We start from the raw sequence: 17,515 nt of genomic DNA on the forward strand, positions 1-17,515 counted from the left end.
TACTGATGCCTAACAACTCTGCAGCCTATCAGCAAGATTGCAATAACTGTTAAAGTTACTGTATTAACATGAGCAATCATTGCTTCATCTCCAAAAGGGTGGTCTTATGATTTAGTCTATTTGGATAAGAATAGGAGAGTAACAGCCCGAAACGTCAGCTTTTGTGCTCCTAAGATGCTGCTTAGCCTGCTGTGTTCATCCAGCTCCACACTTTGTTATCTCGGATTCTCCAGCATCTGCAGTTCCCATTATCTATATCAGCAGGGCAATTCATTTAGCTGCTCAACTCTCACATTAGGCTGGATAATTATTATAAGATATTTCTGCAAGGCAGAGTTTTCAGACAAATACACTTACACATGACAACTCATACACATGATGCCTCATCGCTCCAACATAACAGCAAAATAAAGTCGAAAATATTAACATTGCGGGAAAAACATCTGATACATTTCTGGAATTTATCACTCTGTGTAACCAATGTTAAATGTCTTTTGCAAAATAGGATATGTTTTGCTACATAATTCTATGTGGGTGAAACAGTATGTTGAAAACCGCAATTGTTCTGAATTACCTCTTTGTCTATCATCTAATCTCCATACACTTCATAATATCAAGATATATCAAGTCTTGGAAAAATGTCTATTTATGTAAACAAATATGACTTAACAGACATTAAAAGCTTGTAAAAAATGTATAAAATGGATGTTCCAGAAGGTTCAAGGGTAGAATGAATCTGGCTTGAGCTAAGAAACAAAAAAGGTGCAATTGTATTGCTAGTGGGAAGGATTAAGAGGAAGAAATATGCAGGAAGTAATATGCAGGAAGATTAGAGACTCATGCCAATATTACAGTGCAGTTTTTATGGTAGGACATTAGTTGGGGTCCAGTGTCTTATTGCTACTGAGAATGTGCTCATCAGTTTCACTGGGAAGGTAATCTTGTTCCAGGAGTCTGACATATCAAGAGAACAGACCCTTGCCTGCTGACTGTGTTTGGGGATCTTGTCTCCTTTCAGCCAGATCCTGATAGGCACTATTGCTGCTTAGTGAAGAGGTGTGTGGATGAGCAGAAAACAGCTGGCGATGGCTCTGCCCCTGTTCGTGCTGATATTGTTTTTGCCTGTGCCCCTCAGCTGAGGTGGAACTGGAATAGGGAGGGGCTGGTCTCAGGCTGTGGCGCTGGTGGTTCCTGGGCCTGGTCTCTCAGTGGCTCGCAGCGGCTCTCAGTCTGTTCTCCTGGCAGTTTGTGGTGGGTCCCAGGCCTGGTCTCCGGCCATGTGTGTGTCGGTTTCTTAGCGGTGTCACAGCTTGGCATGCAGTTGGATCCCATCTGGACATGTTCTGGAGGCACTGGGGGGAGAATGGAGAGACAGAAGTTTCAGCAGCAGCAATGGTATCTGCAGCAGTTGCCTTGACAACAGACGGCTGAGGTCTCCCAGAGAGTGAGATAAGTGGAGGACTCATCAAAGACTAGGTTACTCCTAGTTTATGCTATGATTAGTTAATGTAAACTATAATCGATTTCTTTATTTTTCTACTATTCTATGAAATAATGTTTAACTTTTAACTCTTGTTTCTCCTACAACTTTGTACTTAAGCTTTTTCAGTAACTAAGTACTTTGGTACCTAAGATAGTGCCAGGTCTGGGAGATTATACACTTATCACTGTACTCCTCCTCTTGTGCACTCAAGCACATGGAACAATAAAATCTAAAATCTAAAGGTAGCAGCAAAGAATAGCAGCTGTACGTGTGAACTGCTAGACTGGTGAATTGACTTCCAACAAGTTGGGAAGCATCAGTCGAACAGTGAGAATATTCTCTGAGAGAAGTGTTCTGAGCAGCTGCCTCTTACCCCATACTGGCTGGAGCTGTTCAATTTTTGCGACTGATGACTTTTGAACATGTTAGCTTCATGGAAGCAGCTCTTTCCACTTTGCACTGCCATGGTGGCACTGCCAAGTTGCTGGCAAGTGGCCAAACAGGTGCCAAACAGTTATAAAATCCAGAATTAAGGCTAAAATTGTGCTTAATTTTCTTTTCATTTTCTTTAGTTACTTATTAATTATCCAAAGAAGTTGCCAATAATCTTCAACGCTGCTCTGTTGAAACTCAGAAGAGGGCAGGGTGATGTCAGAATTCTGAGACGACAACATTTTAACTTCCTTCATGCACACAAATCTTCATTCCCTTGCCTGAATTTTTTAAAATACAGAGTACCTATTTTGAAGAAGTAAAGGAAATAAAAAGGTACCTCTTTGGATCTGCTCCCAGGCCACCTTTGAGGGAGGTAGGCTGCTCTTTCCTGGAGTTAATGTATCCTTTGAGAAAGGGAAGGTGCTCTTTGGCCAAGGTGAGGTGCCCTTTGTGATTCTTAAAGTATGCACACTTGTCCATAGAAGATTGATAAACTCATTGGAATTGTCAAGTTCGCGAAGAAATTTCAAAGCAGTCAAAGAAATATTAAAACTATCAAAACACTGTCAAAATTTTAACAAATTCCTGGCCTTTTGCTCTTTGCAAAAAACTTTGGAGAGTTAAACAAGGTTCAATCTGTCTATTGACATTTGCCTGAGAATTGTTATTACTGGATTGTGTAGTATGACTGATTTCATAAGGATCCATTATTTCACTAGGTGCCCCTCCATTTTCACAATTTGATTGACAGCTATGGTTTTGAGCCAACAGTGGCTTTGAGCTATTTGATGTGTGACTATGAATTTCTATGCTTGTTGCAGTTGAATGAAATGTTTGTTTTATGAGGCTTTGTTAAGGTGAAGATATTTAAATGTGTTTTTATGGATGAATGTTTTTCTTTAGTGTACTGGAGTCTGCAATACACTTACTTTATTTAACAGAACTGTATTTTGTCTCATCTGTACATGGGTCCTGTGGTTGGCCCAGGGTTTGTACCAGACATAGTAGGAACTGCAGATGCTGGAGAATCTGAGATAACAAGGTGTAGGGCTAGATGAACACAGCAGGCCAAGCAGCATCATAGGAGAAGGAAAGCTGACAGTTCGGGCCTAGACCCTTCTTCTGAAGAAGGGTCTAGGCCCAAAATGTCAGCTTTCCTGCGCCTATGATGCTGTTTGGCCTTCTGTGTTCATCCAGCTCTATACCTTGTTATCTCAAGGTTTATACCAGTTGAATTGTCGTGGTAAGTAAATGGGCAGAGAGTGGTCAAACGGGCAGCACAGTTTGGCATGATTTGCCATTAAGTTGGCTTGGAGTTATAAAGGGTCAGGGCATGGGTACAAGACATTAGGTAGAACAAAGGGTATGGAAAAAACAAGTGTCGCGATAGAGGCAGTGTTGGGGGGCACGGAGTAAAGTGATGGGTATCAGATCTTAGGGGACATGGTTTGGCATGGTTAGAATGTGGTGAGTGGGGTGTGAGTATAAAAGAGTTGTTTCAAGTTCTAGCTTTTAAAAAAAAACTTGCAACACAGAGCTGGATCTCTCCAGGCTGCACAGGCCATTCTTTTCAAGCCTTCCTGGGTTGCATGTCCTGGCTTCCAATCCAGCCTGGAATTTGAAGCAGCAATTTGTAAAGAAATCAGGGATTCTCATGTCTCCGTGCATTGACCCAGGGATGAAAATCTGCACCACAGTGATCAAAAACCGAGCTACATTCTTTTCTTTGGTCTTCAACTATCATCCCATCTCTAATCGACCTTTTCTCTCAATGTCCTCAAAAATATGCATTCCAAATCAGTTGCAACTTTTCTGCAACTCTATGTTTGAATTTCTCTAGTCAGTTTTCTGCATTTTATGCAATCAAAATGGCTCAAACCACAGTCTCAAATGATATGCTCTATGAACCTTGTGCATTGTCCTTCATCCTTACTGATGGTAGGCACCTACTATCAACCTACATCACCTCTCTACTTTCGTTAAACTCAGTGGAAATGACATCTGTTCATTTTTACATCAATCTGCCCAACCATATTCAGGGTTTAAATTACTCTGTAGCTTCAATCCTGTGTATTGTTATAATTCTTACAGAGGTGGTAGGAACTGCCAATGCTGGAGAATCTGAGATAACATGGTGTGAAGCTGGATGAACACAGCTGGCCAAGCAGCATCAGAGGATGAAGAAGGGTCCCGGCCCGAAACGTCAAGGTTTCCTGCTCCTCTGATGTTGCTTGGCCTGCTGTGTTCATCCAGCTTCACACCATGTTATCTCTATCGTTATAATTTGTTCAGATTGCATGCTGGAAACTGACTTATTCCCAGAGCCTTCATAAAGTTTCAGATTTTGTAACGTAAGCAAAGTTTCCCTATTTTCCTGAAAGCATGGGATAGGTTTCTGCACTGAACAGGAATCTCTATTTATTACAAGTAATTAGGTAGTAGGTAAATGTAAATGTAATCATTGACATTAAATATTACTAATTTTAACTCACTAACAAATTCACTTGACACACGAGTCAAGTTGCCACAGTCTTAACAGACCAGGGCTCCTCATCAGAGAGGAAAGACTGGAGGTGATTAACCTGTTAGCCACCATACCTCAGGCAATAGGAGAGGTTGCAAATGAAAGCCCTTCATAGTAACCTCAGCTGGTGTAGGGATTGAACCCACACTGTTGGCTTTACACTGCCTTGCAAGCCAACTGTCTAGCCAGCTAAACTGAACTGAACTTGGCTTGATGTGCAAACTGATTGGGTTTCAATAGTTTTTGTTCCCAGGTTCTGCTACTGAGATGATTTTTATGAGTCTTCCACTGGTCAGCACATTGCTTCAGTCATCTTTTTCCAGATACTTCCACGGTTGACAAGAGGCACAAGGTACTGATTCACATGTCAGAAAACAGTCTGACATATCAGTTAAAAGTCATAGCCTACAACACAATTGCAGGAAGATAAAGCAGGTTTTCTTCAGATATGGAGATGTTGGTGTTGGACTAGGGTGGGCAAGGTTAAAAATCATGCAACACTAGGTTATAGTCCAACAGGTTTATTTGAAAATGCAAGCTTTCAGAGGTCAGCTCCCTCCTCAGGCGTAGTGAGTGGGAAGGAGGCTACTAATAAAATACAAAATTCAGATTCTTCTCAAGTCATTGTCCTGAGATAAATAAAGGTTGTATCAGTGCACTGAAGAGGAGACATCTCAGGTCAGACAGTGCATGCTGGGTGTAAAATCTTGCTTAGAATCTTTCTATGTTTTAAAGTTGTGCCAAGTTTTTTTTTGAGCAACACAGAATTTATCCACAACTTTACAAACTTCTTGGATAAAATAATTCATATGTGTGTGTATGTCCATATTTGTTTGTGTGTGAGACGAAGCATGTGTATGAGAGAGGATCTGTGTGTGTGTGTGTGTGTGCATGCGCGCGCGCGCATTATCTATTCATCCATTGTCGTAATGTTTGCATGGTCTCACCAGAGTACCATGCCTCAGGGCATCCCTGCTTGCAACATATGGGATCAATAGCTTTGGCTGGGTCACATGAGTATCTGCCATGCACATGGTGGGTGGTGTTCCCACATGTGATGGTGGTATCCATGTTGATGATCTGACTCGTCTTGAAGAGGTTGCTATGGCAGGGTTGTATGGTTCTGTTGCCCACGTTGTCCTGAAGTTCGGGTAGTTTGCTACAAAAAGTGGTCTGTTTAAAGTTAGAGCTAGCAAGAACTGCAGATGCTGGAGTCAGAGTGAACACAGTTTGGAGCTGGAGGAACACAGCAGAGGAGCAAAAAAGTTGACATTTTGGGTTGGGACCCTTCTTCAGAAATGTGGGAGGGGGAAGGGAGCTGGAGAATAAATAGAGGGATGAGGGGTGGGGCTGGGGAAAGTAGGTGGTATGGTGATAGGTGAGTGCCGGTAGGGAGTGGTGGGGATTGGTCAGTGAGGTAGGAGGGGTGGATGGGTGTCAGGTCAATGACACGGGGTTGAGAGGAAGTGTTGGTCGTCGGATGAGGCTGGGGATGGGGGGGTTTTAAAACTGGTGAATTCCATGTTAAGACCATTGGGCTGTAGGCACCCGAGGTGGAATATGAGGTGCTACTCCTCCAGTTTGTGGGTGACATCGTTGTGTCACTGGAGGATGAACATGTCACCCAGGGAGTGTGAGGGGGAGTTACTTCATTCTCCTCTGCCCACACATCAATCAATATGCTTCACATTTGGATGTTGAATAGTTTTTCTGCGTCCTCCACCTCTGTGCTTATTTCTTTTACTGCAAGTCTAACCCTCCCTTTACAGATCCCTTCTCCTGCCTCCAACACACCCCTTCCACCTGGACACCACCCCAGGGCTCCCACCCTCTTCATTTCCAATTTCCATTGCAACATCGATCGCCTCAACCTCTCCACGTTTCTCTCACTCAATCCAACCTCTTCCCCCACAGAACGTGCAGTCCTCTGCTCCCTCCGCTCCAACACTAACCTCAGCATCAAATCCGCAGATAAAGGGGGAGCAGTAGTGGTATGGCGCACTGGCCTTTACACAGCCAAGGTCAAGCGCCAACTTCGCTGACATTTCCTCCTACTGCCTGTTCAATTATGACCCCATCCCTCACCACCAAACTATTGCCTCTCAGACAATTCATGACCTCATAACCTCAGGTGACTTCCCATGCAAAGCCTCCAACCTCATCGTTCCCCAATCCTGAACCGCCCGTTTCTGTCTCATTCCCAAAATCCACTAACCTTACTGCCCCAGCTGACCCATTGTCTCTGCCTGCCCCTGACCCACTGAACTTATCTCCGCTTACCTTGACTCTGTTTTCTCCCCTCAGCCCATGAACTCCCCACCTACGCCTGGGAGACCACCCACGCCCTCCACCTCCTCCAACACTTCCAATTCCCTGGCCCATGACCCCTCATCCTCACGATGGACATCCAATCCCTATACATTTGTATTCCTCACGCAGATGACCTAAAAGCCCTCTGCTTCTTCATCTCCCGCAGACCCAACCAGTACCCCCAACTGACACCCTCACTTGCTTTAACAGAACTCGTCCTTACCTTAACAACTTCTCCTTTAACTCCTCCCACTTCCACAGACAAAGTGAGTAGCCATGGGCACCCGCATGGGCCCAGGCTATGCCTGCCTCTTTGTAGGACATGGAACAGTCTATCCTTCCGCTGCAAACCTGGCACTATCCCCCACCTCTTTCTCTGCTTCATATCAATGACTGTAATGGTGCTGCCTCATGCTGCCACAAGGATTCCTCTCTCTCCTTCCTGGACTGTCTATCTGCATCTCTGGTGACTGCCTTGAAACCGACATCTATTTCAAGCCTACTGACTCCCACAGCTACCTAAACTACATCACATCTCACCCACCTTCCTGCAAGAATGTAATCCCCTACTCCCAATTCCTCCTCCTCTGCCAAGTCTGCTCCCAAGATGAGGCATTCCACTCCTGAACATTCCAGATATCCTCTTATCACAAGGACCATAACTTCTCCCCCTCCAGTGATCGAAAATGCCCTCAATTGCATTTATTGCATTTCTCGCATTTCTGCCCTCATATCTCCTCCCTGCAACAAAAATAAAGACAGAATCCCCCTTGCCCTCACATATCACCCCACCAACCTCTGGGTCCAATGTAACATTCTTCGCCACTTCCACCACCTACAATCTGACCCCACGACTAAAGAGATATTTCTCTCCCCTCCCCTATCTGCCTTTTGTATGGACCAGTCTCTCCGTGACTCCATCATCTGCTCCACACTCCCCACCAGCCCAACCACCCCTGGCAACTTTCCCTGCAACCATAGGAAGTGCTACACCTACACCTCCCACCTCACCTGAGCATCTCTCTCTCTCTCTCTCTCTCTCTCTCTTTCTATGTAACATGTTCCCAGCTCCAGGCTGTTCAGTTTCCTGAAAACCTAAGGTATTAACTATCACAACTGCTAGCAGGCAAAAGGTCTCTGTTGTTGAGAACGAGTCACATGCCCAAGGACCAGTCATTTTCTTCTTGCCAATCAGAGCTGCAACTACATACTCACTCAGCTCTAAACAATCACAAACTCAAACTTCACTTCTCACTATGATCAAACAGTTGTTTCCATTATGCCTGCAATGGGTGTCAGGTGATTTGCTTTCAAAACATAGAACCACCTTTCAAACACTAATTTTAAAACAGATTTCTTATTGCAGCCCACAATTTACGAAAGTCACAAAACAAAAGATATTGTTCTAACAGTATCATTCTGTAGTCACCGGTTCTTCTGTCCACAATTGAAAGCTCAGTTTCATATATCTGAAATACATAATATAGATTCATAATATCTCGAAACCCCTCCACTGGTCCTCCTTTAAAGCTATCCTTAGAAGTCACTTTATTACCAAACTTTCCTAGTTTCCAAATTGGTTCAGATTATCTTGATTATGTTAAGAATTGTCTCTGTTAAAAGAGTAGAGATTATGTCAGTTAAATATGTTGAGTAAGTACAACTGACTGCTTTTGGAAACTATAACATATCATTTTTAAAAATATGAAGAGCAGACTATCGTAATATTTGAGCCACATGGCTATGAAGGTTAAATACAATCAGGAGACAGGAAAACTAGAATAAATTATATCGATCAATGCTCATTTGAATTTGAATTAAAAATTAACTTAATGTGAAGGATTCCCCAACTTGAAATTATTGTGTCTGACTGAACACAGGCACATTCTGTATTGTTGTGGGTATGAACAGCACTGATTTATGCTACTTTTATCAGCAGTGGTACACAGAGTCATAATGTCATTAATTTTGTTAACTAGTTGGTCCGTTGGTCCAGTGGATCAATGTTGTAGTGTTGATTGCCAAATGATGTGCTCCTTTCCCATCTTTGCTTAATAATTCAACTTCAATCATTTCAAAATTGTTTGATTTTTGCTGCTGTAAATCATTCATGCATTTGTCAATGTCCAAGTGCCCCACAGTAAAGCTAAGAAATTGTGGCAAAGACAATCATTTTTAATTTGAAGGATTTTGTAGTTAAATTTTCATTTGTCTTGTCAATGTAGGAACTCATAACAATCAGTTTGGTGCAGTGACAATGGTCATGTAGGGCAGATTATTTGTAGATAATTTAAACTGGGATAACCCAAAGATATGATAAAATCACATGGATAAGAAGATTGCATCACAAGTAGTGAAATGCTGCAGCAGGCACAATATACAGACACCACTTCGTCCATTTATGGTAGACATATTTTCATGTGTACAATTAAAATGTCTACTTTAATAAAATGTTCATTGTCAGATCTGGTGAAGTCACACCTATGGGAGAGATAAATGCCTTTGCAGGTATTCCAAGAATAAAAAAAGTTGGAATCACCAAGCATTGGTCATCATTATGAGCAGCTGATCCCTTGACTGCAAATTGTCTCAGATACCAAGGAACTTTGAGCCATTACATTGGGGACTGCAGCCCTCCTGCCGCAAAGTAATGTAGATGACACTGAGTTTAAACTCAATGTGCAGGGATTGTGCTAGGGTCTGGTCTGCACACGTCATTCCACACTCACACCCAATTTTTGAATTAGAGAATGGAATCAGTTATGATTTCACACATCTCAATGGGAAGAAAATGAATTCTACGTATTAATTATCAACAAGGCAGCAATCTGTGATACCAACCTGGGAGATGTACAAAGGGCAGGCCAAGTGTGCTTTACTTCAGAGTGCAGCGTTCCGTTGAAAAAATTGCAGACAGCTGCCTCTTGCAGCATCAGGGCTGTCCCAAAGGATGCTCCATGGTTTCAAGGCGGCAGCAGCAGTCAATGTGCACACTAAAACACTGGTAACTATTCAATGATGGAACAGTCAAGAGAAGATTCCTCAGGGTTCCTGTCCACCTGATGGCTATAGTAAGTGATGCCACTACACATCACTTAGATGCCATATCCTGACAGATTTCTTTACAGCTAACTAATGGTAACATCAGGTGATGTAAGTGCACTGTCTCACTGCTACTTTTTCCTAATGGTCATGTAGGGCGGATTATTTGTAGATACTTCAAACTGGGATAATCCAAGGATATCATGCATACAATCACGTGGATAAGAAGGCAGCATCACAAGTAGTGAAGTGCTGCAGCGTTGACAAGGCTCAGATGTCCTTTGCACTAAACAGGGTCTGCTTGAAAAATTAAGAGCAAAATCATTGAAAAGTTTAAAAAAAGTCTGAACCCAGACCATTCATCCTGAAAATGGGTACTACAAAGTTTTCTCTGGTCTCTTGGGCTCTGTGATGCATTGCTGTGTCATGGTCTCTTAGATGGCCTCATTGTTTCATGCCCTAGTCCTCAGCCTCACATTCACCCTCAGAAGATTGCTGTTGGGCCTCCATTTCATCTATGCCCAGGACATCTCCTGTGTCATCTTCAGTTGTGAAGGGCACAATATGATGTGGGGAAACTTTCTGGGTGTACCTACGAGGCCTGGCAGAGTAGTGCAGAGATCAAAACCTCATGTTGAGGAGGCTTATAATCCATTCCATTATTGCTCAAGTCCAAGAATGAGCAGCATTGTATCTTTGTTCTGTATCAGTATGAGGACTTCTTCAAGGTGTTGTGAACCATGTTTGGGTGAAATACAACGTATCTTCCAGCAGTCGTCCCTGTAGGGGCTGAAGAACTTGGTAAGAGGCAGAAAACTATGAGTTCGCTAGTCGGTAAGACCCAAGGCATTTGCATGCTACAAGTTTGGCATCGCCAGTACATATAGTTTGAGTATTAATGGTGTGGAAGTCTTTTCTGTTCATAAATGCTGCAGACTGGTGATAGGATACCGTCATACAGGGTACTGTCTATATTATCCTGTACCTGGGGAAATCAGTGATGGTGCATAATCCCAATGTCCAGCCTGCTTGACTGTCATCATCAAGGATGAAGGATATGAGGAGGTGTGTTCTGGCAAAATGACATCCTGGATGTGTTTATGAGTGGAGGATCAGGCGATATAATGCAGGATCCCTGTCACTCTAAAACAATCCATAGCATAACAATTCAGGGCAGCTGTGACCTTGAGGGCTGCTGCATAATCCTTGTGAAGTTACATCTTCCTCCAGCATAAGGCACGGCTTGGAGATGATGAGGCAGAGCATCTTTAACTGCCGTTTGCACTGTCTTGGACACAGTTGAAGAAAATGCCTATACCTGCAGGGTATTACCAATCTCCTCAGCCTCCGTGGGGACCTTGTTTGCCAGCTTCTGTGCTCCAGTGGAGGTTGCTGCTCTTGCTAAGCTTTCTGCATCATCTTCACTAAATTACCAAGAGAAAAATGACTTTTGAAATATTTTCCATATGAGGTCTGCGAGCAGATAACCTGCAGAGAAAGTTTGCATGATAATGCCATGTTTAATGGAGGAACTTCTGAGTCGTCACTTCCAAAAGAATGAAGTTTCATGTTAATGAAACTTGTCAAGGAGGGAATTCTTTTGCTTTGATAGGACTTCTGAGATTGTTAGGTCACTTATCTACCTTATCCAAATATACAGTGGACAACCAAGCCACAGCAGCAGTAGAATTCTGTGAGTAAGCCACTACAAAAGCACAAGGAAAACAACCCCTTTCAAATCCATTGCATTTTTTTACATTTCTGTGTGAGAACCTGACTCAAAGCATTGTCTTCCAGCAGTTACTGTGAAATATTATTGGCAAATTGAAACTCAGGTTTTGCTTTTAAGTTTCTTGCTTTCATTACACATATTTAGTATATGTGATGAGGAGACAAACGTTGTGCACAATCAGATGCTGTGGATTGTTTGAGGTGATGTTTAATTCTGCATACTTGAATAATGAATAATCCGACAATGAAGTGCAAATTAAAGGCAGATAGTTGTGATTATGGAATCAGTGAAGCCATGAAAAATGTAATTACCCCAAGTAGGCCCTAAAAATCAAAGGTTTTACTCTTCCCTCCTCCTACCCAGGAGAAAGAAAGTAACTCACTCTGCTTGCTTTGCATTTTGTATAGTGTTGTGCTATTGACTTTGTGATAGTCTGAATGACTTGCAGGTTCTATTTCCAACACAATAATCTCCCCATCCTTTGTATTCCCTTTGCTGTTGCTATCCTGTGACCCCAATGACCTTTCAGTTTCTCTTTTTTTTTGATTGAGCTCATTTATATCATTCCTAATGTGTCTAATTTACCCCCAAGCTCATGGCTTTAGAAACCCCAGGTCCTTGCTGGCACTGCAGACTCCCTAAGAGTTATCGATGCCTGTTTTAACCAACCGCCTGCCCAGCTCCAATGTTTTGAGAGCTGCCAATCCCCTCTCATTGAAAATGAGGTTCACACTATTATCTGTAATTGATCCTTATCACAGTGATCATTCTTTCAATGATCCAGTACAATGAAACACATCCCAGCACCAAACCACCATCTCCCAAACCATACACGACCTCATCACCTCAGGTGACCTCCCACCCACAGCCTCCAACCTCATTGTTCCCCAACTCTACACCGTCTGCTTCTATCTCCTTCCCAAAATCCACAAACCCACCTGCCCTGGTCGACCTGCACCTGCCCCACTATATTCATCTCCACCTTTCTGGGCTCCGTCTTCACCCCCTTGGTTCAGGAACTCCCCACCTACGTCCGTGACACCATCTACACCCTCCACCTCCTCCAGAACTTCCAAATCCCCGGTCCCCACCATGGACGTCCAGTCCCTATACACCTGCATTCCCCATGCAGATGGCTTAAAGGCCCTCCGCTTCTTCCTGTCCCGCAGGCCCAACAAGTCCCCATCCACCGACACCCTCATCCACCTAGCCGAACTCATCCTCACCCTCAACAAATTCTCTTTCGATTCCTCCCACTTCCTACAGACCAAGGGGTGGCCATGGGTGCTTGCATGGGCCCAAGCTATGCCTGCCTCTTTGTAGGTTACGTGGAACAATCCCTCTTCCGCACCTAAACTGGCCCTGAACCCCACCTCTTCCTCTGCTACATTGATGACTGTATCGACGCTGCCTCATTCTCCCAAGAGGAGCCTGAACAGTTCATCCACTTCACCAACACCTTCCACCCCAACCCCAAGTTCACCTGGGCCATCTCCAACACATCCATCACCTTCCTGGACCTCTCTGTCTCCATCTCAGGCAACCACCTAGAAACCAATATCCATTTCAAGCCCACCCACACCCACAGCTACCTAGAATACACCTCCTCCCACCCACCTTCCTGCAAAAATTCCATCCCATTCCCAATTTCTTCGGCGCTGCCGCATCTGCTCCCAGGATGAGGCATTCCACTCCCATACATCCCAGATGCCCTCGTTCTTCAAGGACCACAACTTGCCCCCGCAGTGGTCGAGAACGCCCTTGACCGTGTCTCCCGCATTTCCCACAACACATCCCTCACACCGTGTCCCCACAATAACCGCCAAAAGAGAATCCCCCTCATTGACACATACCACCCCACCAACCTCTGGATACAACATAGCATCCTCCGACACTTCCGCCATCTACAATCCGAACCCACCACCAAAGACATTTTTCCATCCCCACCCTTGTCTGCCTTCTGGAAAGACCACTCTCTCCGTGACTCCCTTGTCCACTCCACACTCCCCTCCAACCCCACCACACCCGGCACTTTCCCCTGCAACCGCAGGAAGTGCAACACTTGCCCCCACACCTCCTCACTCACCCACATCCAGGCCCCAAGATGACTTTCCACATCAAGCAGATGTTCACCTGCACATCTGCCAATGTGGTATACTGCATCCACTGTACCCGGTGTGGCTTCCTCTACATTGGGGAAACCAAGCAGAGGCTTGGGGACCACTTTGCAGAACACCTCCGCTCAGTTCATAATAAACAACTGCACCTCCCAATCGCGAACCATTTCAATTCCCCGTCCCATTCCTTAGACAACATGTCCATCCTGGGCCTCCTGCAGTGCCACAACAATGCCCCCCAAAGGTTGCATGGACAACAACTCATATTCCGCTTGGGAATCCTGTAGCCCAATGGTATCAATGTGGATTTCACAGTCTTCAAAGTCTCCCCTACCCCACTGCATCCCAAAACCAGCCCAGCTCATCCCCACCTCCATTACCTGGCCTTCCTCCCACCTATGCCCTGCTCCAACTTCAGCCGCACCTCCACTCCCTACCTCCTAACTTCATCCTGCCCCCCTTGATCAGTCTGTCCTCCCCAGACTGACCTATGCCCTCCCTACCTCCCCACATATACTCACCTCTACAGGTTCCATCCCCGCCCCTTTAACTTGTCTGTTGCCTCTCCATCTATCTTCTCCTCTATCCACCTTCGATCTGCCTCCCCCTCTCCCTATTTATTTCAGAACCTTCTCCACATCCTCTTTTTCTGATGAAGGGTCTAGGCCTGAAACGTCAGCTTTTGTGCTCCTAAGATGCTGCTTGGCCTGCTGTGGTCATCCAGCTCCACACTTTGTAATCCCAGACTTGAGGTGACTGCCTTCTCCAGGACTCCACAGACACACTCTCCAATAAGCCACCAATAATTATTGACCAAATGTCAGGAGTAATGGTGACCCACTTCCTGGATTGACTTGGCAGGCCAGCCCAGACTGACTGTGGCACACCCTTGAGACTGATGTCCCAACAGCACCCCAAATGATCTACTTGTAATCCCTGAGTTGTTGCACTTGACCTGCACAATTGATTCTGGACCATTTTTTTTCCTGCAAGGACACTGATTGCTCAATTCTTGTAAGACAAAATGCCTGGTTAACCATTAGCAACTCTCTTGACTGGAATAGGACAAGCCCAACAGGTTTTAGTGGTACCACCAGACTTAATGTTATTACTACACACCCCAATAAGGACACATTCCACTCTGACCTCTTCCCCTTTGACTCTTGCATTTGCCACTTAATTTGAAGCTTTTGCAATGTATTTACAGTGTAAGCTGCTGTCATGTTCTGCAGCAGCTTACACTGTAAATACATTGCAAAAGCTTCAAATTAAGTGGCAAATGCAAGAGCCAAAGGGAAAGAGGCCAGAGTGGAATGACATCACAGAGCCGCACATCTCCATCCCTTATTTGACAGATAGATTGAATGTTCAGTGCTCTACATTACCAAAAGCTGCCAGTTTTTCACTCAGGTGTTAAACCACAGAAGCAGGCCGGTAGGTTGGAATTGTGATCTCAAGACCTTATGTGCTAACACAGTCATTTCACCTACACAGAGAATAGGACACTTTTAGCACAAAATTCAAGAAGCACCAACAAAAACTTTAGCACCACAAAATGCCAGCATCCACGTTGACACAAAAGCATCCTGTGTAGATGCATGAGGTGCATGGCTGTCCCCAAATGCAAAACAACATGGCAGAAAAATGCAAAATTGTCAGTGTCTATCAGTTCCAAAGTAAAATGTTGAAGGCACAAGTAGGATACTTGAGTTGGAGACCAAGAGCAAGAACATGGTGATGTGGTGAGGCAGGTAGTTTGCTAAGCCAAGTTTCTTGGACAAAGGGTCTAGATAGATTGTGGCAATGGAGCATGCAGGGACTTTGTTCAGAAGAAGAAATTGCATGATGATCAGGACAAGCATTTGATGACCTGCAGCCCCTCTGAATTACCCATTAGAGTTTTGGCTCATGTCGTTTCTTGTTGGAAGAGAGGGAAATTGGAAGTGGAATGTCAATAGAGTGAGTTGAAAAATGAATGAGATCCAAGTGCATAGAAATAAGATAACCAGTACTCATGGGTAAGATTCTGAAGTTACCATTTAAGGCTGAGGTGGATAATCATCCAAGATTTTGCCGATGGTTAGAATTTGATCTTTCCATTGGCACCATTCTCGCACTCACCATTACTATTGCCATACTAGGAAAGGTTAAATTCTGCCCTAAACATTGAACTAATATCAGTTTGCTGGAAGAAAATGTGAATAGTGTCACTATAATGCATTATAGCTATGCAATAAATTACCAATTCACTGAGACTAATAAGAAACCTAAAGGGTGGTATTTAAGGACTAAGAACAAAGAAAAGCACAGCGCAGGAACAGATTCTTCAGCCCAACAAGACTGCACCAACAGATGATGCCCTCTATAAACTAAAAACCTTTTGCCTCTACTCTTGCTTTTTCATATATCTGTCAAGATGCCTCATAAGACCATAAGACCACAAGACATAGGAGTGGAAGTAAGGCCATTGGGCCCATCAAGTCCACTCCGCCATTTAAATCATGGCTGGTGGGCATTTTAACCTTTCAGCCCAATTCTGCAGTTTATCCAAGTCTCCCTGCAACCTGCAACATTCTTCCACACTGTCCACCACTCCACCGATTTTAGTGTCATCTGCAAACTTACTAACCCGTCCACCTATGCCTGCGTCCAAGTCGTTTATAAAAATGACAAACAGCAGTGGTCTGAAAACAGATTCTTGAGGCACACCACTAGCAACCGGACTCCAGGCTGAATATTTTCTATCCACCACCACTTGTTGTCTTCTTGCAGAAAGCCAGTTTCTAATCCAAACTGCTAAATCTCCCTCAATCCCATGCCTCCGTATTTTCTGCAATAGCCTGCCATGTGGAACCTTATCAAAGCCTTTACTGAAGTCCATGTAAACCGCGTCAACTGCCCTACCTTCATCCACATGCTTGGTCACCTTCTCAAAAACCTCAATGAGGTTTGTGGGATACAACCTGCCCTTGACGAATCCATGCTGACTATCTCCAATCAAGTTGTTGCTTGCTAGATGATTATAAATCCTATCTCTTATAATCCTTTCCAAAACTTTCCCGACAACAGACATAAGGCTCACAGGTCTATGATTACCTGGGCCATCTTTACTGCCCTTCTTGAACAAGGGCACTACATTTGCAATCCTCTAATCCTCTGGTACTAAACCTGTAGACAATGCAGACTCAAAGATCAAGGCCAAAGGCTCCACCACCTCCTCTCTAGCTGCCCAGAGAATCCTCGGAAAAATCCCATCCCGCCCAGGGGATTTATCTACCTTCACACCTTCTAGAATTGATAACGCCTCCTGCTTACTAACCTCAATCCTTTCAATTCTAGTAGCCCGTAACTTAGTCTTCTCCTCTACAATATTCTCCTGTTCCTCAGTGAAAATAGATAAGAAATAATCATTTAGCACCTCTCCCATCTCTACAGGGTCCATACACAACTTCCCACTTCTGTCTTTGAATGGGTCTATTCCTACCTTAGTCATCCTCTTATTCCTCACATACCTATAGAAAGCTTTAGGGTTCTCGTTTATTCTACCTGCTAATGTCTACTCATGTCCCCTCCTTGCTCTTCTTAACTCTCTCTTTAAAGGGAGAGTGTGAAGGATGGAGAGCATGAAGGAGGGAGTGAGTAAAAGAGAGGGAGCTATCCCTCTGTTCATTGTATTCCGACATACTGTTTGTTGATGACACAAACTGTGTAATAATATGTTACTCACTGTGCCTTTATCCAAGTCATTCGCCCCATTACATGAAGGATGTGAAAGCATTGGAAAAGGAGATTTACCAGGATGTTGCCTGGCCTGGAGCACAGGCCCTATGAAGAAAAGCTGAGGGACTTGGGCCTGTTCTCATTGGAGAGAA

This window comes from Stegostoma tigrinum, chromosome 16 (genome assembly GCF_030684315.1).
Source record: "Stegostoma tigrinum isolate sSteTig4 chromosome 16, sSteTig4.hap1, whole genome shotgun sequence".
Taxonomy (NCBI): domain Eukaryota; kingdom Metazoa; phylum Chordata; class Chondrichthyes; order Orectolobiformes; family Stegostomatidae; genus Stegostoma; species Stegostoma tigrinum.